The sequence below is a fragment of the Pongo abelii genome, chromosome 18 (genome assembly GCF_028885655.2).
Source record: "Pongo abelii isolate AG06213 chromosome 18, NHGRI_mPonAbe1-v2.0_pri, whole genome shotgun sequence".
In the NCBI taxonomy this organism is placed as follows: domain Eukaryota; kingdom Metazoa; phylum Chordata; class Mammalia; order Primates; family Hominidae; genus Pongo; species Pongo abelii.
In genome coordinates this window covers 27372132-27396106 of record NC_072003.2, presented here as the reverse complement: position 1 = coordinate 27396106, position 23975 = coordinate 27372132, and the positions used below count along the sequence as shown (strand labels likewise).

Here is a 23975-nt window from a genome sequence, read left to right as displayed (position 1 = left end):
CATGTCATACTGGATTCAACTGAATAAACAGTCTCATACATGTCTTTACACTGGATACATCACTATGAAGTCATGTTCAGCTTAAGATAGATAGAGGTAGATAAATATGGAAATAGTTATGAATGTGTCTATATACATGGGTTGCTATATATACACAGATTTCCAAGCTCTTTACATTGACAGGAACAGCATTATCCCAATAGCAATGAGCACACCCAGCACTCAGATCTTGGTTTCTAATACCATTCTCCAGTCAAAGAAACCAAGGATCCTTGCAGAAATGACTTCTTCTAGGGCTGGGGCAGGGAATGTACAAGATGTGCCTGGAGCATCTTGAGGTGCTGGAAAGCAAGGATGTGTTCAAAATACTCATTGATGGGAGGAGCTTCAAAGGGACACAGGAGGCAGCTGAAAGCATTCCCAGTGCCGAAGGTGGAACAATTTGAGCAATAAAATAAACAATGCAGTATTAGATTATAATCCAAAGTATAAAACAAATGTCTGAGTCCATACTGATGTAAATAAACGAATAAATAAATAAGCATATGGGGGAGAATAGGCACATTTCCGGTACAGAAGAATCCCAAATAATTTATGTAAACACAGCCCCCTCAAGGAAGTGAAGCCTAATTTCCTACTCCTTAAGTGTGGGCTGTGCATAATGACTACCTTCCAAAGAATACAATAGGGAAAGGGGGAGAAAAAGTAACTCTACAGTGGCGAGACCTGGCAAACACGACTTCAGACAGGCAATCAAGGCTAACGTCATCAGTGGTGAGTCATGTTGATAGCATGTCCTTGATTTGATGTGTTAAGAAGGACATTTTACCTTGGTGGACTTCCTCCCCCAAACCCATCATCCTTCATGTAATCATGAGCAAAACAGCCCAAGGCAAATTGAGGGATATTCCGCAGAATAACTAGCTAGCACTTCTCAAAACTGTCAAAACCATCAAAAACAAGGAAAGTTTGAAAACCCTTCACAGTCTAGAGGTACCCAAGGAGATATGATGACTAAACATAATATGGGATCCTGGATCCGAAAAAGGATATTAGGGAGAAACTCATGAAATCAGAATAGACTATGACATGTAGTTAATAATAATATGTCAATATTGGTCCATTAGTTGGAACAAATGTTTCATATTCATGTAAGATCTTAACGACGGGGGAACTGGATGTGGGCAGGAACTCTATATTATCTTTGCAAATTTTCTGTAAATCTAAAACTATTCTAGAATAAAAAGTTTATTTAAAAATATGCTATAATCTTCTGACTCAATAATTTCAGTTTTAGAAAACTATGATGAGTGTGTGCAAGGATTTAATTACAGTGATGTATGTGTGTGCGGTTTTTAATTGGGAGCAAACTAAATACCAAATAACTGGGGATTAACTAAATAATTTCTGGTACATTATACCATGAAATATTATCCAGTCGTTAAGTGATAGAGTAAAATATCTGATATAGAAAGGATGATCATGGTATTTCAGTAAAGGAAAAAATCCATTACAAAAAAATGTAGACTATCACCCCATTTTGGTTAAAAACAAGGGCTAATCACATAGAATAGAAAATGTAAATATACTTACTTGAAGGGGTTTATCTTTGGGATAAGAGAATATAAAGATAATTATTACTTGTACCTTTCAAACGAATTTTAATTTTCTAAATTTTCTATAGTGAATAATGCATTGCTTCTGTAATAAAGAAAAGCAATTACACAAACACATACACACACACACACACACACACACACACACACAGAGATCTTTTGAAAAAGAAAAGAAGACACAGTCCTCCAGGCCCAGGCTGAGGACCCTCATTTAGGCCACTGTGACACCAACTTTGGGGTATGATCCAGTCTTTCCCCCTTTCTCAAGGCCACTAAAAAAATGCAGAAAAATCCTTTACAGTGTGAGGGTTTTCTTGCTGACCACGTCTAGGAAACAGAACAAAGGGCTCACATGGGGTGGAGAGATTCTGGAACATTGCAGAGATCTTCTACCCACAGCACCCCCTCCCCATCCATCACTTATGCTTCTGTTCTTAGATGGCTCTCAGAGGTCTGAGTTTCAGAGGCTGCAACATGTCAGAGCTAAGCTGCCTAAATTCTAGCTCAGAAGAGCTCTCTGTTTGCTCAGGCTGTCGAGTCTGGAGGACACTTCAACCTGCCTGGCAGGTAGTAGGTTCTCAACAAACACTTGGTGATTGAGTGAGTGAATGGGTGGGCGGGTAGATGCATCCTCTGTTCAGCTTGTTCTAAGTCCTCTCTTGTTTGCAGTTGTAAGGTGAGAGGGCTTTGGTTATAGTTTTTGGAAGCTCTGCTCCTTGCAGCACACCAGTTCTCACCCCAGTTGCCCATTAGGATCCCCAGAGCAGCTTCAAAACAAGCTGTTGCGCAAAATTCTTGTTTAAATTGGTCTGGAGGAGGGGGACAGATATCAGTATTTTTATTTATTTATTTATTTATTTATTTATTTAATTTTTAGAGATGGGATTCTGCTCTGCTGCTCAGGCTAGAGTGCAGTGGTGCAATCATATCTCACTGCAGCCTCAGATTCCTGGCCACAAGCCATCCTCCTGCCTCAGCCTCCCAAGTAGCACAGTCTTGTGACACCATGCCCAGCTAAGTTTTGTTTCTATTTTTTGTGGAAACAGGATCTCACTTTGTTGCCCAGGCTGGTCTCAAACTCCTGGGCTCAAGCAATCCTCCTGCCTTGGCCTCCCAAAGTTCTGGGATGACAGGTGCAGGCCACTGTACCCAACTAATGTCAGTATTTTTAAGCATCCCCCAGGGAACCTCCTGTGCAGCCAGGACTGAGGATCATTGCTTGTGGCTGTACTCTCAGCTCCTGTTCCTGTTTGAGGGTCAATAACAGGTCAGTTCCATTTGCACACCCAAAATGACTGGCAGGCTCAAAATAGATAATGAAGCCCTTTCTGGCCCAGGGCATCACCTTCTTGGGACTTTAGTAACACATAGTCATCAAGCAGCCCCTCTCTCCTCCCTTTGCTGGTGTTTTGAGAACCCTGGTTTTATAATATAAAGTTAATTCACTTATTCAGACACAGTAGTAGTTGTCATGTATACCAAAGAATGAGGAGGGTTAATTCTTTAATACTTTTACTTAAGAGAAGAGGGGGAAGAAAGTATTACGGGGGTCTCTAGTCCTGAAATATCTGCAGGATGAGCACACATCCCAGCAAGCCCAGACCTTCCTCTCCAGAGTATGGTTCAGGAGTGTCTTCAGAGATAACGGTAGTATTGCCACAGCCCCGTGAGCAGCTTCTTTGCAGCTCTAATCTCAACTGTAATTGATTAAGTTTTTGTGCACAGCTGGGTGTCTGGTAAGGAAGAGGTTTAATTTTGTTTTCTGCAAGAAAGACAGTTGCTATGCAGGTCTGGAAGAGCTGCAAGTTCAGAGGACAAATTTACAGAAGAAGAACAAGATGGAAAGTTGTAGACTCTCAGGGCAAACTGACTTAGTTCATGGTATGGGCAGGCAATATAAATCCCTAGGTGGGAGTCACCCTGAGGGTGGCAGGAGGCAGGAGGAAGGACCAGGAGTCGGGTCACGGAAAGAGAATGACAATTGTGAGCTTGTGGACACTGGGGGGCTTCTGACCTTGTCATCCTGGGGGCAGACTTGGACCTGAATCTAAAGATCTGTATGTCTTATTTTGGTGTGATGCACCTTGTGCAAAATTGTCCTCCTCCTTAGAGGCAGTAGAGCATGGTAGCTAAATGTGATGGCTCCAGTTCAAATCCTGGTCTATTGCCTATTAGCTGTGACCCAGGAGGGTTTCTTAACCTCTCTAAGCCTCAGTTTTTTCATCTGTAAAATGGAGATAATCCTAATACCTGTTTGAGGTTTTTTTGTTTGTTTGTTTGTTTGTTTTGAGACAGTGTCTTACTCTGTAGCCCAGGCTGGAGTGCAGTGGCACAACATAGCTCACTGTAGCCTCTATCTCCCAGGCCCAAGCAATCCTGCCACCTCAGCCTCCAGAGTAGCTGGGACTACAGGTGTGCACGACCACACTCAGCTAATTTTTAAAAATTTTTAGTGGCGATGAGGTCTCACTGTGTTGCCCAGGCTGGTCTCAAACTCCTAGGCTCAAGTGATCTTCCTTCCTCAGCCTCCCAAAGTGCTTGGATTACAGACATGAGCCACCACACCTGGTATTAAAGTTGCTTTAAGGATTACATGAGTTAATGTATAAAACATACTCAGAATAATACTTAGTCCATAAATTGCAAAATCACTCAATAACGATTGATTGTCAGTTATTTTTACTTGAAGAGTAACAACAACGTAGGCAGAAATTGCACTGTCTCTGGAAACTGAGATCTAGCCGCCATCAGCACCAGGAGTAGCAAGTTGAGAATGTATTGGGGTTTCCCTGTCTCAGTAGGTACACAGGGGACGTCCTTGGTAGAATGAAACCCCATTCTGAAGCTGGCATCTCGGTAGTAGTTTTGACATACCATAGCTCCAGGAAGTACATCTGGGCTCCAGTTCAGGCTGCAAGTCTGGAGAAAGCTGGACTGACCACTTAGAGCCCAGAGTGACCTGGAGACTTAGGAAGAGACCCAAGATGGGAGAAATTGGACTTCTTGCTAAACTGGCAGGTGGAGGTCTAGGACTTGGTCTCTGAGGGACACTCCTGAAAATTCATCCTCTAAAAACACAGACTGCAGTGGTAGGCTGTCCTCCCCAACATGCATGTGAGGGCAGTTACCATGCCTACCTTACACCACTCTATCCACAGTGCTTGACATCTAGTGAATACTCACTATCTATCATTAGGAGGAATGAATGAATGAAGTGCAATATCATTCTCAAAGTCCTTTTACACCTACTATCTCATTTAATTCTCATAGTAGCTCTATGAAATATGCAGGCCAAAAATCCTTTTTCTAATTTTGCTAGACAAACTGTCACAAGACTCTTATGGCAGGCAGGATTCCACATTTCATTCCCCTATGACCCCTCACTGTTCTTTCTACAACATGTTTCTTCTAAAATATCTTATTTGTGCTGGGTACAGTGGCTCACGCCTGTAATTCCAGCACTTTGGAAGGCATAGGTAGGAGGATCACTTGAGGCCAGGAGTTTGAGACCAGCCTAAGCAGCATAGTGAGACCCTGAATTATCTTTTGTTTGTTCCTGTCAGGAGTTAAAGGCAATATGGTTTCATCATCATCATCCACCTAGACTTTGTGGAGTGTGTAAGTCACTTGACCTCCTTGCCAAGCATCCCCTGGCTATAAAGACAATTATCTCCTCCACTGCCCTGGAACCTGGACCTTCTGCCCATCAGAACAGACAGATTTCTCCCTCAGCCCATGGGCAGCATTAATGAACAGCGGCTGGGGACCCCGAGGCCTTGGCACAGGTGACTCTGCTGCCAACAGGAATGGTGTTGTGTCCCTTTGTGTTGGCTGATTCGGGGATTTCTCATTCCCAAGCCAAGGGGAAACTGTCCTCGCTGCCTGGAGGGGACACGTTCTGGTGCCTTCTTCCAGCATCCTCTCTAAGCTAAGAGTTTGCAGATAAGCAAAAGGAAGCAATTTTGCTGCTATGTAGCTTTTCCTTCCTGCTCCTGCACCTACGATCAGGTGCACAACGCCAGGTTTGTGGGAAGAATACATCATTTCAGAAGCAGCAGATTTTCTCAGAAGGGAGATAAGGTGAGAGCAATTTCCTACGAAAACACATTCTTGCCGCCAAGGAAGTGGCTGGAGGAAGGGGATGGATGGGGACGAAAAGCAAGGGGACTGGAATGAGAAACAGTTCATATGTGGATCTAGAAGATTCAAGGTTTATTTTTTTTCACCCATAATATTTTCAATATGAATCCCGAAACCAGATGCAGGGTCTTGGAGGAAGAGAGAATCTCCCCTTGCTAGGTGTCCCTTGGCTCTTTCGAGAACATCTGCTGACTGATGCTGGACAGATAGATTTGCCTCTCTGGTCCTCAGCTTGAGAAAGCTGAAACTGAAATGGAAACAGATCAGAAGAACAACCAAATCTCAGTTTCAGGCTATTTAACTGTTAATTGTAGAAGGCATCCCAGGAATCTTCTAGTGTAGGTTTTGAAGTGTGCAAGTGATGTGCTTTTGAGTTTTATAAACGAGGGTGGGTTCTATTGTCACTCAATTGTATTCTGACATAGTTTCTTAGATGAGAAGGGGAAAAGTGAAGAACCTTATTGTTATCCAATTCTCAGATGGGAGAACTGAGGGCCCTGAGAGCTCAAAGTAGCTTCTTCAAAGATTTACAGCCATCGGGTGTGGAGAGGCAAGATTCAAATGTAGGCAGTTTGGCTCCCAAGTCCGTGCTTTTCACTGGCTGTCAAGTGGAGCGGCAAGGCTAAAGAGAACCAGAGGATGAACATCAGAGTTGGAGGACCATTGAGGTCATCTAGTCCCATCCTCTCCTTCTGGAAAGAAGAAAACAGTACCACTCCCTAGCAAAGGGCATGATTTATTTCAGGGTGCAGAGTAAGTTAGGGGCAGAGATGAGACTAGAGCTAAGCTTCTGGCTCTTCCAACAGATAAGATTTCAAATAATTTCTTAACAGCTCTAGGACCTTGAAATTCAAGGGACAATAACTTCTTGGCTTAGATGGGAGCCCACGTCCTCAGTGGCTCAGATCTGAATGACCATGTCTACACAAACCTTCATCCAGATGTTCCCAAGAGTCAGGTGTCTATGATGGAATGGACTCAAGTGATTGGATAAATGTCTTCTCATTTTCTCTCTGCTGCCTTTCCAATCTCATCAAATTCCTTCCTTTGGTTTTCTTTCCAACACACTGGTGTTCACATCCTCTCTGGTTCTTTCCTGTTCCCCATTCTATCTGGGGGAGTTTAGGCTCTTTTCCCTAATCCATGTCATTTTTCAGAATAATTTTTTGGTTCATTCTGGCTTTGATTTTACCCAAATTTCTTAGGACTGACTCAAAGGAAAAAGCATTTTGTTAAAATAGCTGCATTGCTTTTAAACAATTTGTCCTCCTACTCACTTTTTCTTTTTGGAAGACAGAAACTGAATATAGATTTGTGGGAGAGAGATAAAGAGGGAACCGGAGAAGAGGAGTAGAGAGGAAGAAGGGGAGAGGGAGAGAGTCTGGGCAGAGGGGATGGGAGAGAGAGGAGGAGAAAGAGAAGAGAAGAGGAAGGCAGGACTGGAAGGAATTCGAGCTCCAGGGATGATGATGCAAGGAAACTGGCATGGACCCTTTTCCAATTCAGGCCATCTACAAGCAATGATCGAAGACTAGGCTGTCTTTATGTCAAAAAGGAATCAGTGTCCAGCACTCTGCTGATCTAATGTTCCTCAATATGTAATTTCACTTAACAAAGGGAAGGAAGATCCCTCTCCAGGTCCCTAAAGAGGCCCTTGGGGAAGCCAGTGGCCTGAACCCAGAAGGAATAGGCAGACTGCACTCAACACAGGGATTCCTGCTGACTCTGTTTCGCCATTCATGACTCCCCTTGAGGAACGATTGAAAAATCGAGCTGTTTGGCACAGTGGGACAGTACATGCATATTCAAATACCTCCCTTCCAGCGCTAAACTTAGCTGCCACCTTGCTCATCCTGAATGCCTTCCTCCTCCGCCTGCCCGGTTATCCGCTCCACCTGTGCCCAGAAACCAGTCTCATCTGTTACCCTAACGTCCTTACCTTGTCAATAACCACCCCTCACTTACCTCAGTCTCTCTCTCTCTCTCCCCACTGGCTCATCCTAAAACAAAGTTGCTCCATTCTGCCTCCCTTCAAACTTCCATCCTCCTTAACCCTTTCCTTCATCCCCATACTGCCTTCAGTTTCTCATCTTCCATTCATTCCTTGACATTAATTGCTAACACTCAGACTGGCTTTCCTGAATGCCCCTGTAGAATGCATCTTATGTGTGCTAATTCACTTAATCCTTATCCCAGCCATACACGGATGGTGCCATTATTTTCTCTCTCGCCTTTCTTTAACAGATGAGGAAACTGAGGCAGGAGGGGTTAAGTAACTTGTCCTACATCACAGAGCCAGTAAGTAGGGGAAGGAGGTCTTGAACCCAGGACTCTCTGACTCACTATACCATGCTCCTAACCATTTGGCTATAATAACTCAACCCATAATAATTGCCTTCCACCAGCATAATTTTTCTAAGAAGAATCCTGAAGTCTTTCATTCAGCCCCAGGTCCTTATATGCCCCCACCCCCATCTTCTTGCTCTCAATAATATTGTTTCCACCCCTCACTTGATTTTTTTAAGCCTATGTGGTTCATACCCAACTGGCAGGATAAAATCGCTGCACTTGAAAGTTTGTTGGACCGCACAGTCTTTAAGTGCATTGTCATATGGTAGTTGCCAGAAGTATTGTTGAGAGGAGCAATATCCAGTAAGGGTTGTGGGATGTGCAGGTCCCTACTCTTCCAGGCATTCTGAGTGTCCCTCTGGATCAAGCCAGACCAGCAGTGATGACTCACAGTGCTGTAATCAACAACAACAAGCAACAACAACGTGGCCATTGAGGGCTAACTATGTGCCAAAACTAAGCTAAATGCTCTATCAGCCATAAACTCATTTGATTTCCATAAGAACCCTTTAAGGGAGGTACTATTATATTGCCCATTTACAGCAGAAGAATGTGCATCCCAAGAGAGTGAAGTGACATGCCCAAGGTCACCTGGCTAGTAAGTGGCAGAGCTAGGATGCAACCCATCCTTCTTTCATGCTCCCAAGAACAGTGCAGTATTGCTTTGGGGAGTTTGCCATCTGCCTTCATTGGAGACACCACATTTTATTATGTGACACATCATCCTCTTAGGAAGGAAGCCATCCCTATCTGATCTTGGTATCAAGGAAAGTTGTGTGTATCTCCACGTTCTAAATTTTATTTTATCTAGTATTTATCAAACACTTGCTAAGACGTAGGCTGTGATAAACACTTTACATATATTCTTTCACTTTACTCTAAAAAACAACCCATAGGCTGGGTGTAGTGGCTCACACCTCTAATCCCAGCACTTTGGGAGGCCAAGGTAGGTGCACCACTTGAGCCTAGGACTTCAAGACCAGTCTGGGGAACATAGCGAGACCCCATCTCTATCTAAATAAATAAATAAATAAATAACCCATGACTACAATTTTATCCCCATTAGAGGTGAAGACACTCAAACTCTGAAACATTAAGTCGTTTGTCCAGGGACACATCTTGGAGCCTGCTTGCCAGCTCAGGTCAGCCTGACTGCAAGTCTGCTTAGCCACCAACTTTTCCAGTGTTCTAAGCACTGCAAATATGGAACTGAACAGGCTTCCCTTCGTGAAGGGGGTGCTAGGAAGCTCAGTTTACAGTCAACCTTATGAACTACTCTTATCAGGAATGTAGTTCTTTATGATATGCATGTTCAGCATCATGCTTGGCTCTGCTCTGTTCCCATGTTTTCTTCCTTAGTCCAATTTAGAAATTATCCTATTTTGTCTTCTTTTGTATAACTAGACTCCCTCTCCAATTCTTTCTGGAACAAGATGGATATAAACAAATAAACAAATAAATAAAAGATGGGTATAAATCCACAAATAAATGAAATGTTTGTTGATTCAAAATGTTAATTTGTAATGTTGACTTCGAGTGTTACAGTAGAGTTTCTGACATATAGTAGGTCTTCTCCGTCTATGATGGTCTTTGTCTTAACCTTATGCCTGCCCTGCTAGGGCCCAAGCCTCTATAATATTCCAGGACTGGGCTTCCCGCTGTTCTTAGCCACTGCCCCAAATCTTTCTTCCAAGTTGAGCTTTCTCTGCTAATAAGTAATAGCCAACATTACTGAATGTTTTTCATATTATTAGTACTGTTCTAGGGCCTTTTATAAGAATGAACTCACTTGATCTTCACAGCAATCCTATCAGGTAGTGATTATCCCCGTTTTACAAATAAGGAAACTGAAGCACACAGGAATTAAGTGAATAAAGTCCTACAGGTAGTGGATCTGCAAATCCAGGCAGTCTAGTGCCACAGAGTGTGCTGTGCTACCCACAGCTAGGAAGACAAATGGGGTACCTTCACGGACTACCCCAGAGCATCTCTCAGAGTGAACCCTGTAGGGAGCTAGAATGGGGATGGAGACCCAGGCATGAAGGGCTCCCTGCAAGTGGGTGGCCACCCATTGTGTTGATGGCTCAGACCCACAAGCTCATCAAAACCCTCTGAAATGCAAGGCTCCTACTCCTGTCAAATTGAACCTGCTTTGCAGATTTCAGTTTCAATCCTGCCAACTTGAAAGTTTTAGCATTTCAGCTGTTTCAGAATTATAAAAGCCTACAAAATGCTAAGGTGCTTTTTTTAGAGTTTAAAAAAATGTGTCTTTTCCCCACCATCACATAACAATCTGAAGGGATTTTTTTCTTTCTTTTTTTTTTTTTTTTTTTTTGCAGATTCTTGCCAAATGTGTATTTTTAAAGACTGCATTTGGCCAAAGACCAGAAGTGGAAAATCTGAGAGGAACGTTGAGGAAGTTCTAAGGCGAATTCATCGAGAAGGAGAGGGGAAGCTCTTTCCTTTCTGCAGAGCCCTGGGTCGGTTGGGAGGGATGCTGTTTACTTCCGCTTTTTTACTACCTTTGTAGACATGCGGTTTCCTTAAGATGCTGACACTTCAATTGGGTGGCCCAGAGAACATTTGAGCTGCATCCCTGGCCAGGAAAGACCACCATGACTGCATGCAAAGCTTCCAGTTGGGTAACTGTCCTCAGAAGCCAGATGGCCCCATGATGGAAAAAGTCATCACACCCTTTGGGTCAGGCAAGAGATCAATCCTCACTAATTAAGTGTCTGGTGTGTGTGTGTGTGTGTGTGTGTGTGTGTGTGTTTATGTGTCACAGACTCTCTCCTAGTGTGAATCAGCTCAATCATCATTTTGCAGTGTTTCAGCTTCAGATTGCAAACATCCACCAACAAATGGGAGCCTTGCTTTCTAACGAGCTGGGGATGTGTGGAAAATAGAATCACTCACACTAGTAGTGAGCCGCAGATGTTCCATGGAGACAGCAGGCTGTGCCAAGCACAGACAGTATGTGTGGCCATGAGACAGGATGCAGAATCTTGCCATGAAACTATTGCCCACAGAGCACAGAAGATGAAGGGGAAAAGACAGTAGATATAAAATCTGTTTTCTTTTTCCAAAGGCCTGGCCTTCTGTACAGTTGCATGACAGCACATTTAGAAGTGGTCCAGGCAGCTGAATGTTTAAATTTGAATAACTGCCACCAAGGCCTTCATTTCCAAAGCAAGGATGAGAGATACTCCCAAGGAAGGAGAAAAACCTGGGTTCAATTCTCAGGTCTAATACTTACTAACTGAGTGCCCTTGTAACCTTTTGGGACCTCAGGTTTCTCAACTATAAAAGGGACTAACTTATTGGGTTGTGCTTGGGATTAAATGAGAGAGTGCATGTGAAGCTGTTAGCATAGTGCCACTCATAGAAGATGTTCAATAAACAGTAAGCTATTATCATCATCATCATTATCATTATCATCATCACCATCACCATCACCATCATTTCTAGCTCTGCAATCCTAGCAAACTTATCCTGATGCTGCTAAGTTTCATTTTTGTCTTCTATACAATGGGAATAATTATGCCTATTTCAAAGAGTTGAGTAAATGTTTATTAAATTCCAGAATACTGCCTAACACATAAGTAGGTCCTCAATACATGTGAATTCATTTTCTTTCTTCCCTTTTCAGGTCTCAACCTTACTTACTTACTTTATTTATTTAATTTACTTATGTTTTGGAAAGACTCGGGTTCACTATGTTTCTCAGGCTGGTCTCAAACTCCTAGTCTCAAGCAATCCTCTCGCCTCGGCCTCTCCAAGTGCTGGGATTACAGGCATAAGCCCACTGTACCTGGCCTCAATCTTACCTTAAAACACCATTGAATTTAATTATTGAGAATCAACCTTTGCTTAGTGTTACAGAGGTTCCCTCAGGACCTGTAAGCCAAGAGGCATAGACATTGACCTGTCCCCAAGGAGATGATGATGCATTCTCAGGTAAGACAAGACACTGAGTAGGATGGTTCTGTTGCCAGGGAGACCATGAGTCTTGGAGAGTCTTAGGAAAATTGCTGAAGGTTTAACAAGTTGGTTTCCTACCCAGGTCATTCTGACTCCAGAGTCTACACTTTTTTTTTCTTTTTCTTCCTCTTTTTTTTTTTTTTTTTTTTTTTGGAGAATCTCGCTTTGTTGCCCCAGCTGGAGTCAGTGGCTTGATCTCGGCTCAATGCAACCTCTGCCTCTTGGGTTCAAGTGATTCTCATGCCTCAGCCTCCTGATTAGCTGTGACTACAGGTGAGTGCCACCAGGCCCAGCTAATATTTGTATTTTTAGTAGAGATGGGGTTTTGCTATGTTGCCCAGCCTGGTCTTGAATTCCTGGCCTCAAGTGATCCACCCACCTCGGCCTCCCAAAGTGCTTGGATCACAAGTGTGAGTCACCATGCATGGCCCAGAGCCTACACTTTCAATCAAGCGTACCTGTTGCCTATCACAACAGAATGGGGAAAGGCCAAACCAAGGGTGACCAGTGTCTCTTAATTGCTTCAGTTTGTTTTGAGAAAGCAAGAGAAAGAGAGTGGGAGAGAGAAAGGAGAGAAGAAAGCTAGCTTCTGAGTCATTTGCAGGAGCAAGCAAGCATGCCGTCCCATCCATAGTGTTCTGGGGTGCCCATATGCTCACTCAGTTATCTCTGAATAGGGAAGGTACTTCCTGGAGGTCAGCCTGGCTGCAAGGACCTTGCACAGGAGCCTTCCTCATTCACAGCAGGAGGCAAGGTGTGGCTCTGCCTGGGGCTCTAATGAAAGTCTCAGTGACGGTATCCTTGGAGGAAATCCCACACAGTCGTTAAGAGCGTAGGTCTTGGAGGCAGGCAGAACTGGAATCAAATCCCAGCTATACCACCTACCAGTGCGTCACGTTGAACAAGTGACAAACTTTCTAGGCCTCAGTTTCCACTTTTGTAAAATAAGGATGGTAATAGCATCTATCTCCTACATAACTATGAGAGTAAGATGGAAGACATGTACCTAAGGTACTAGTGTATTACCTGGGTGGGACACGATAAATGTCTTTGCTGCTGTTTTTAGCGTTCTCAGGGCAGTGTCCTCTGGGGGCCAGCATGGCGATGGCAACAGAGGACACTACTAGGAATGACTGAAATTCAGGGCTGCTATTTGTGCTTCCAATCCATTCTAGGGGATCTCCTTTCAAAGCAAAATCTTTGAATATGTGTGTGTGTGTGTGTGTGTGTGTGTGTGTGTGCCCTTCATTTAATAATCAAGACATTTGCCTGATAATCACTCCCCTTGCTACAATTTTTTAGGATAATAACCTGTCAATATCTATTAAGATTATAACTCCATACCCTTATTGATCCAGCAATATTGCTTTTGGTAATCTAGCTAGAAAAATAAAAGCACTAGTACATAAGAACATATGTTGTCATGCAACATGTGACAAGAATGACAATGACAGCAATAAAAATTGGAAACAAGATGAATGCCCATGAACAAAGGCATATTGAATAAACTGAAGTGATTCTATTCTATGGAACATTATGTAGCTATCGAAAAAATCAAGTTAGGGATTGCTTGAGCTCAGGAGTTCAAGAACAGCCTGGGAAACATGGGGAGACCCCATCGCTACCAAAACTACAAAAAAATAGCTGGTATGGTGGCATGCGCCTGTGGTCCCAGCTACCTGGGAAGCTGAGGTAGGAGGATTGCTTAAGCCTAGTGGGTGGAGGTGGCAGTGAGCTGAGATCGCGCCACTGCTCTCCAGCCTGGGTGACAGAGCGAGACCCTGTCTCAAAAAAAAAAAAAGAAAAAAAATCAGTACCTATAGAACCAGAAGGATAGCCATGATGTATTGAAAGGCAAGTGGCAGGCTAATATCGACAGTGTGATTTAATTTTATATATATATATATTTTAATTATATATACATATTATCTTCAATTAGATATATAATTACTTATTTTACACTTTAAAAACTTTTATTGTTACTATTATTTTTAGAGACAGGGTCTCACCATGTTGTCCAGGCTAGACTTGAACTCCTGCCTCAGCCTCTTAAATAGCTGGGACTAGAGGTGTGTGCCATTGTGTCTGGCTCTGATTTAATTTAAACAAAAGCAAATGATGCTCCTTCTGTGCATGTATGCGTGTATGTTTTGAGGGTAGAAAAGAAAGCACATTTAGCAGTTAACGGTAGTTACTTTGGAAGGGGATGAGTTGGGGCAGGGTGAGAATAGAGTAGGGGGTATTATTACTTCTTTTTCTATTTTTGAATAGTTTCACTAGGTGCAGTAAAAAGATTACTCTTACAATCTTTGAAGAGGGACCTTAAACAATCTGTGTTTGCAATTATTTAAAAAATGGTTTTGGTAACCTTGTGATATTGGAGACCACATAACTAAGAAAGGATTTTCCTCGTACGCAAAGTCCCTGAGAGCAGGGGCCATATCTTTTTGGCTTTGCATGTCCAAGACCAGCACAGTGCTTTTCCCAGAGTAAGTCCTGATGAGTGTGAATCACAGGAGTGAACAACATTTACTCAGCTTGTGTTAGGGAATGTGGTTTTTCATTGAGCTCAGTGAACCTGAGGTGAGGTCACACTCTGGTGTCTCTTCTGATAGTGATGATGTTCAACTAATTTTTTTTTCCTTTTTTTTTTTCTTTGATGGGAATCCCACAAAACCAAGTTATAATTCCTGTGTTTGTAAGGCAAGACTACTAGATGTTTGGCTAATTCTTTACCACACTGCTATGTCCTTCAACCTTTCCCCTTCAATGATTTTATCAATATCTTGCTGAGAACCAAAATGGCAAGCTAGTTAATCACATTGGCAGATGACACTTATCTGCGAGGTCTAGTGACTTTGCTGGATAGTAGTTAGGATCCCAAAAGGACCTCTTCACATTAAAACATGCCAACCTCAACAAGATGAGATTTTTAAATCCAGGTTAAAAAAATCCCAAGAGCAAAAACGTATTGCTCATAATGGCATTTGGTTGGCTGCCTTCAAACTGCTCTTCCAAGATTCTTAAAAACTACATTAAGAAACCCAAGAAAGAGATGAAAATTCAAAACCTAAAAGTTAAAGACTGAAAGACAACTTAATGGCACCATCTTGGAAGAAATGACACCAATTATAAATGCAGTCGGAGACAAGTTGAGAAAATAGAGAAGAAAAAAGACAGATTTGGAATAAAATGAATTATAAGCAATCACACTATTTAACCCTAGACTAAAACATTTTTACATTTCTATGAGTAAAAATGACTCTAGAAAAAGGCTCAAAATAGGCAAATAAGATGTGAGAGAAATTGTCAAAAACTACTTTCAAAAAGGCCCCAGGCCCAGAAGGTTTTATATGAAAATTTTATATGAAAATTTTATATGAAAATTTCCATGCTATTCTATTTCAGAGCATAGAAAATCATTTCAGCAAGTTACCGCAACTCAGATTTCAAACCTTAACAAAAATAACACACAAAGGACAAACCACAGGAAAATTTCATTGACAAGTGTATAGAAAAATCCTAAATTATATATTAGCAAATCCACTTCAGCATTATACGATCAAAAACAAAATTGCCCCAAAAGGAATTATTACAAGAATGAAAGGTAGAAAGGCCAATATGAAAGCCATTAACATAACTTATCCTATTAATAATCCAAAGAGGATAAAACTTATAATCTCAATAACTATTAAAAATGTAAATCTCCATACCTGATGGGAATTCTTAGTTAAGCAGACATTGACAGAAATCTTGATAGTATGATAAATGAAACCTATCTAAACCAATAACAAATACCATGCTTCTTGGTGAAAACCTGGAGGAGTTATTCACTTGAGTGCAGACAGGAATCACCTTAGGGAGTTTGCTAAAATGCAGATGACCAGGTTTGTATAAATTCTGGGATGTAAACCCAGATCTGTGATCACACTTTGAGAAACACTGTTCATGAGATATCCATTACAGCTAAAAGCAAGGTGGTCTTTGACCACTACCATTATTTAACACTATTCTCTAAACTTCAGTCAAAGAAAAAAAAGTGGAGGCAAAAATATTCCACCTATTATTTGCAGATGTTATGATTGTCTTACCTGGAAAAGCAAATGAAATTAACCAAGTAAGAATGTTCAAGCAGCTTATAAATAATTATAGATCTGTAATAGCTTTCTCACCTACCAGTCACACTAGCCTCTTAGAAAATATCCTAGAAAACACCACCCATTAATGTGAGTAAACAAAAAACATAAAAACTACCTAGAAATAATGTACACAATAGATGCATAGGCTTGAATGATGAAAATGTTAAGATTTCTCTAAACAATCTAAAAGAAGATTTTAATAAATGAGAGATACATTATGTTGTTAAATGTAAAGTCTCAATATCCTAAAGATGTCGATCATCCCCAGATAAGCCTGTTAATTACATTTTTAAATTAATATCTCAATATCCTACAATGAGAGAGAATAGTCAGAATATTTGCTAGCAAAACCAAATGATAAGAACTCAGATGTTTGGTAAAGAAGGATAGCAGAGAAGAAGGTGCTCTTCTAGTATTAAGAGTCCTTTGGGAGGCCAAGGCAAGCAGATCACAAGGTTAGGAGATCGAGACCATCTTGGCTAACACGGTGAAAACTCGTCTCTACTAAAAATACAAAAAATTACCCGGGAGTGGTGGTGTGCACCTATAGTCCCAGCTACTTGGGAGGCTGAGGCAGGAGAATTGCTTGAACCCAGGAGGTGGAGGTTGCAGTGAGCTGAGATCAGGCCAGGCCACTGCACTCCAGCCTGGGAGACAGAAAGAGACTCCGTCCAAAAAAAGAAAAGAATCTTGTGAAGCACATGAATTCAAAAGAGAGTGTGGTAGAATCTCAGTAACACAAATATAGATTAAAAGAAAAGAATAGAAGGTTCAGAAATAGATATGTTCATATGTACATAAATAAATATGTATACACACATACATACATATATGTGTCTGAGTTTAATAAAAGGTAAATTCAACGTGGATAAATTGTTTCATAAACAGCTTAATTTACAGTTTACATCTTTGAGAGCAACTTTGTGTCCACGTTCTTGGGACTCTCATGTCCACCTATAACGATCACAGAAGGAAAGTTAATGAGGCTGGGCGCGGTGGCTCATGCCTGTAATTCCAGCACTTTGGGAGGTTGAGGTGGGCGGATCACGAGGTCAACAGATCGAGATCATCCTGGCCAACATAGTGAAACCCCATCTCTGCTAAATATACACAAATTATCCGAGTGTAAGATTCTGTTTAAAAAAAAAAAAAAAGGAAGTAATGAAGAAGCTGCACAAGCGCCTAAGTGTGGGTGGAGGATTAGCCCGCAATAAGCCCAGTGTGACTCTTCAGGCTGTGTGGCCTCCTAAACGTTTACTAAGGGCTCAAGCTACATTACTGCAGGCCCAGAAAAAGCGGGCATAGGATTCTAGTCCCTGTTCCACTGTTTAATTCATGTTTGACCTAGAGCAAAGCATTCAACCTGAACCTCGACTTCCTCACTTGAAAATGGAGATCGTGCTTCCCGGTCCGGTCTCCTTTAAAGTTGTTGTGAGGAAAAATAAAGTCATGTTTGAAAGCCTGCTGTCACTGAAAACTGCTGCGTTGCAGTGGACATCTGGTAACCCTACCCTAACTCAGGATGGTGTCATAGAGTAGTGGTTTAGAGCCTACACTCTGGTGAAAGGCTGCCTGAATTTGCATAGTGGCTCCATTGTTTACCATCTGTGGGTCTTTGGAAAGGTTACAGTCACCTCTCTCTACACCTCGGTTTTGTTATCTACTGGCTGTGGGTCCTGGGCAAGTTAGTTAATCTTGCTATAGTTTTGTTTTCCTCAACATTAAAAGAGTGATGACAATAGCACCTATCTCAAAGTGTTGTCATGAAAAGTACACGAAAAAAGCATTCATGCTGGTCAGAACATGTAGCAACTGATCAATAATGGTTGTCATTTATCATCATAATTATCTTTGGGGATCTATGCCCCTCCTACTTCAAGATTGAATCACATGACTCAGGCCTAAGCCAATCAGCCTTTGGGGGACTCTTTGTCTGCAGTGATTGGTTCAATAATGGACATATGACCTAATTGAAGCCAATAAAATGCAATGAGACCTTTGCCTCTGGAAAAGAAACTCATGCTGTTGTGCTGGGTTGAAGAATACAGCCCTCCTGGTTATAGTGGCTCACGCCTGTAATCCTAGCACTTTGGAAGGCTGAGGTAGGGGGAGGATCACTTGAGCTCAAGAGTTGGAGAGCAGCCTGGGCAACATAGCAAGACACCTGTCTCTACCAAAAAAAAAAAAAGTCAAAAAGTTTAGCTGGATATGGTGGTGCATGCCTGTAGTTCCCTGGCTACTCCAGAGGCTGAGGCAGGAGGATCACTTGAGCTCAGGAGGTCGAGATTACAGCGAGCTGAGATTCTACTACGGCACTCCAGCCTGGGTGACAGAGTGAGACCCTGTCTCAAACAAACAAACAAACAACAACAACAAAACAGAATCTAGCCCTGGGAGCTGCTGTTCCCCATCTTGAATCCCTGAGTATCCCATCCATTACTCTGAAATGGAGTCAACAGAGAAGAAGCAGAGGAAACAATGGTGAGAGATATAGTGTCCTTGTGAATTTGGTCCCCGCATATAGCCATACCTCTATTATTTCAGTATGTGAGCCAATAGGGCTTTTTCTCTCTTTCTGTCTCCCCATTCTTAAGTCAATTAGAATTTAGTTTTCTGTCACTTCCAACTGAATGAATTCTAGGTTATACAACCATATTATTGTTCTATTGTGACCTCAGAAAAAATGTTCCCAAAATCTCCAGAACAAATGGTCTGGTCTTTCTTTTTTTTTTTTTTTTTTTTCTTTTTGAGACAAACTCTTGCTCTGTCTCCCAGGCTGGAGTGCAGTGGTGCAATCTTGATCTCAGCTCACTACAACCTCTGCCTCCCAGGTTCAAGCAATTCTCATGCTTCAGCCTCCCAAGTAGCTGGGATTACAGGCATGCACCACCACGCCCAGCTAATTTTTGTATTTTTAGTAGAGACAGGGTTTCACCATATTGGCCAGGCTGGTCTCGAACTCCTGACCTCAAGTGATCCACCCACCTCAGCCTCCCAAAGTGGTGGGATTACAGGCATGAGCCACTGCGCCTGGCTGGGTCTGGTCTTGTTATTAGCATAAGCTCAGCACCTAGTACATTTTTCATCCCCAAACAGTGTGTGGTCGCACAATTACAAATGACGATCTTTCATCCGAATGATGGGCGTTTTAAGGACGAAAACAACATTGCCCTTTTCCAAATTATGGTTGAGAGCACAGGGCTAGAAACTAGTCAAGAGCTTCAAGCAGCAGCCCCAGGGCTGGAATGGAAATTAGCCAGAAACCGTCATTTCAAATTCTAAAGGTCACCATTTATGAAAGGATACTTTAATGTTCACTCAAAACCAGATGACAAGTCAGAAATGGAAGGAGAGGGGGCTGAAATGATGGTTACACACAACCGGCTTTCCATGACCCAATAAACTCTATCTGTGCCTAATTAGACTGGCAGTGACCTCCTGGTGTTGCATTCAGACTTTTAACATCAGTTCATCTGTCACACAGAACCTTAGCTAATGACCTTTCACCAGTTGCCTCTGTTAGAATTAGCAGTGGTTGGAATGTACGTGTTGACTGTTTCCTGATCAAAAAAGTATAGCTCCATATATATGGAGGTAATTAGACTAGATATCCCTCATGAGTTCTTGGGCAGTGCATTCAGCGGCCCTTTTAACACCTCCACTTGAGTGTTAGAAAGGAAGCTGCAAACTCAACACTTTTAAAACCAGACTCACCCTCTCCCCATCACTAAACTTTTCATCCTAAAGGGGATCACTGTCCATCCAAAGGTTAAAGGCAGAAACCCAGATGTGCCTTGAGCTCATTCTCTCTTACCTTTACATGCAACAATCAGGAAATTTAGTTGATTCCAGCTTTCAAGCATCTACCAAAGTGATGGCCAATAAGTCCATCTCCCTTATATAGGATTCTATTATTGCTATGGGATTATTGAATTAATGTCTCTTAACCAGTCTGCAAATATTCCTCAGTTGGGCGAACTGGGTCACCCTTGTAGTTCCAGCACTCTGGGAGGCTGAGGCAGGAGGATTGCTTGAGCCCAGGAATTCAAGACTAGCCTAGGCAGCATAGTGAGATTCTGTCTCTACAAAATAATAATAATAGTAATAAACAAAATTAGCCAGGTGTGGTGGTGCACCTCTGTAGTCCCAGCTACTCAGGAGGCTGAGGTGGGAGGATCACCTAAGCCCAGGAAGTCAAGGCTGCAGTAAGCTGAGATTGCATCATTGCACTCCAGCACGGCCAACAGAGTGAGACCCTGTCTCAAGAAAAATAAAAATAAAACTATTCCTTTTCCATTTCCCAGTCCATGTCCCACACTTCCGCCAGAATGAGCCTCAAAAATGAAAACCTGATTACGTCAGATCTTTAATTTTCTATTTTAATCTTTCCAAAGAATTTCTGTTTCCCCTAGAATAAAGTCTTACCTAACGTGCCTCCCAAAGATCTGCATGACACGGCCCCTGTCTACTTCTCCAGTCTTGCCATTCTCCCCACTCACCCCACCCCTGCTCCAGCCATTACTGTATGTTTTGGCTTCTGACATATGCTCTCTTTATGCTCCATCTAGCCTCCAGACCTTGGTACTTGCTGTTCCCTTTTCCTGGAACACCAACCCATCCCTTCATCTCTCTAACTTTTGTTCATCTTTCAGCTCTTAAGAGTTGTAATTTTCCTTTTGGAAGATTTGTCTCCATTCAAGGAATCAGTTTGGTAGATAAGAAGGGAAGCCATGCAGTTATATCATTTGAGTTCAAGTTCTGTCTCAGATAATAGCTCCATGTGTGACCTTGGGCCAGTTACTTAACCTCTCTGTGCCTAAGGTTTTTAATCTATAAAATGGAGATATGAAGGTTGTTAAAAACAGTAAGATGTAATCGTGTAAGTTATTTAGCATAGAAGCTGGCACATAAACTCTCAAACAGTGTTAGATATTATTTATTTATTATTATTTTTAGACAGAGTCTCCCTCTGTCGCCAGGCTGGAGTGCAGTGGTGCAATCTCGTCTCAGTGCAAACTCCACCTCCCAGGTTCAAGCGATTCTCCTGCCTCAGCCTCCCAAGTAGCTGGGACTACAGGCATGCGCCACCACACCCAGCTAATTTTTGTATTTTCAGTAGAGATGGGATTTCACCATGTTGGCCAGGATGGTCTCAATATCTTGACCTTGTAATCCACCTGTCTTAGCCTCCCAAAATGCTGGGATTACAGTCGTGAGTCACCGCACCCGGCCCAGTGTTAGATATTATTATTATTTTACTTGTTATGCATGGATGTTCCCCCAAGACTCTGTCTTTGGTCCTATTTTCTTATTTTTTACAGTCTTATTGGAAGCTCTTATTCACATTCAAGATTCTGCCTTTTATCACTGATGATTTCCAAATGTGCATTTCCCACATCTTACCTCCTTCCACATCATACCACATTCCATACTCCAAGGGTCTTCTCTCTCTAAAGTTATTGCAATAGCCCACTGGCTTATCTCCTGCTCCCTTCTTACATCTCAAAAATCTGTTTCTACCTGGGACCTGACCACACTTTAAAGTCATCAATTAGCTAGGTGCTGTGGCTCATGTCTGTAATCCCAGCACTTTGGGAGTCCAAGGCAGGAGGATCACTTGAGCCAAGGAGTTGGAGACCAGCCTGGGCAACATAGTAAGATCTCCATCTTACTATCTCCAACAACAACAAACAAATACCATACATACATCAATTTAGATCCTATTGCTCCTCTGCTTAAAACTCTTTCATGGCTTCCCTTTACTTTTTTTTTTTTTGAGATGGAGTCTTGCTCTGTCACCCAGACTGGAGTGCAGTGGTGCAATCTCTGCTCACTGTAACCTCCGCCTCCTGGGTTCAAGCGATTCTCCTGCCTCAGCCTCCTGAGTAGAGTAGCTGGGACTACAGGCGTGTGCCACCACACCTGGCCAATTTTTGTATTTTTGGTAGAGATGGGGTTTCACCATTTTGGCCAGCCTTGTCTCGAACCCCTGACCTCAAGTGATCCGCCCACCTCGGCCTCCCAAAGTGCTGGGATCACAGGCGTTAGCCACCGCACTCAGCTCCCTTTACCTTTTGATCAGGATTCTCAACCTCGGTACTCTTGACATTAGGGACTGGGTAATTCTGTGTTGTAGGGGCTGTCCTGTGCATTGCAAGGTGTTTAGCAGCATCCCCAATATCACCTGCTAGATCCGGTTGTGCTTCCCTGATCCCCCAACCAAAAATGTCTCAGACATTACCAAATGTTCCTGTCAAGAACTACTGCCTTAGTATAAACTCCAGATGCCGAATGATAATCTTCAAGGTCATTCCTAGGTCACATGCTGGTCCTGCTAGGCTAGAGTCAGTTCCACCCTAACCACATGGACTGAGGACAGGGTGACATGACAACCCCCCCAAAAAATTAAGAACACTGTTACCAGAAAAAGGAGTAATGGATGTGAGGTTGACCAAACAACAAACAAACAAAAACACTCATGGCCACATAACCCATCCTCCCTTCAAGTGCCCATTTCTCCATTTCCAAGAACCAAGCCCTGGCACTGGCCAAGATAAATGTTTGTTCAGTGATTGCCTACTAGATCCTTCCATTCCCCAAATTCTCCATCCTCACCCATAGTGTCTTTAAATATAGGTTAGAAGGTGGAAAATTTATATATTTAAATTCCAATCCACCAAAACTTGGTCAAAAATCTCAGTTTTTTGCACTTTGCTTCATCTCACATATGAAGAATATCACCACAGATCTCAACTTTTTGTGGAGTGGTGGCTAAGCTTTGTCAGTTTTCATGAACAAAGACACAAGATGCTATGAATCCTCCAGGCTCTGTCCAACTTTATACCAGCAGGGTTGCATTTTAATCAAAGACACCTCTTTCAGTGCCTGCTGAAATCTCATGTTGCCTCTTCCATCCCAGTGATGGCGGAACAATGACTTAGCTTAGCTGCAACTAAAGAGAAGTCAAAAAGATACCAGAACCCACCAAGAGACTGTTTCATTTCCCACTGGAGAAGAAAAGACAGAACTAGAAGGAAATCTTCTGACAAAAGTATGGAAATAGCTCTTTTAGTTTCTCTCCTCAACTATCTGAAGTTAGTCAACAGAATTGAAATACAGCTGTAGCAGAGGCTCTCAAATTTTTTGGTCTTAGGACTCCTTTACACTTTTGCAAATTATTGAACTTTTGTTTATGTGGGTTATATCTATTTAATATTTCCTATATCAGAAATTAAAACCCCCTAAAATCGTGAAATATTTATTTTAAAATTCATTTGAAAATAATGATAAACTCAATTGCATGTTAACATAAATATTTATATAAAAATAACTATATTTTCCAGAACAAAAAATAGTGAGAAGAATTGTTTTTATGCTTTTGAAAATCTCTTTAATGTCTGGCTCAAGAGAAGACAGATAGATTCTTATATCTGCTTCTGCATTTGATCTATTGCCCACTGTTGTTAGACTTGAAGTTTATGAAGAAAACCTAGCCTCACACAAGTTTGACAAATAGAGTAGTATTTGAATAGCCTTTGAAATAACTGTGAATATTCTTTGATACTACACCAAAACTCGACAAATGGTAGTTTCTTAAAGGCTAGTTGCAATGTGGAATCTGAAACCATATTAACTTTTCATGCTGTACTACATGAAAATCCATTTTTCTAATCCTGCACGTTGAATGGGTCTTTTAGCCAGGCATAACTTTGTGACATCATTCATTGGTCATTTGGAAAGTATTGTTTCA

General features: G+C 42.0%; 1 protein-coding gene and 1 long non-coding RNA gene across 4 annotated transcripts in view; both read right to left on the bottom strand.

Moving 5' to 3' along the window:
• CACNG3 (calcium voltage-gated channel auxiliary subunit gamma 3) overlaps positions 1-23975 on the bottom strand; it is a 106555-nt gene that overhangs the window by 62955 nt on the left and 19625 nt on the right.
• On the bottom strand, positions 5807-12054 carry LOC129050729 (uncharacterized). Of its 2 annotated transcripts, XR_008514445.1 has the most exons (4): positions 11933-12054; positions 8298-8500; positions 6214-6378; positions 5807-6003 (listed from the first exon to the last, which is right to left on the bottom strand). It is a non-coding gene; the product is annotated as an uncharacterized LOC129050729 (long non-coding RNA). The 2 variants fall into 2 exon arrangements; XR_008514444.1 differs by lacking the exon at positions 6214-6378 and having other exon boundaries at positions 11933-12039.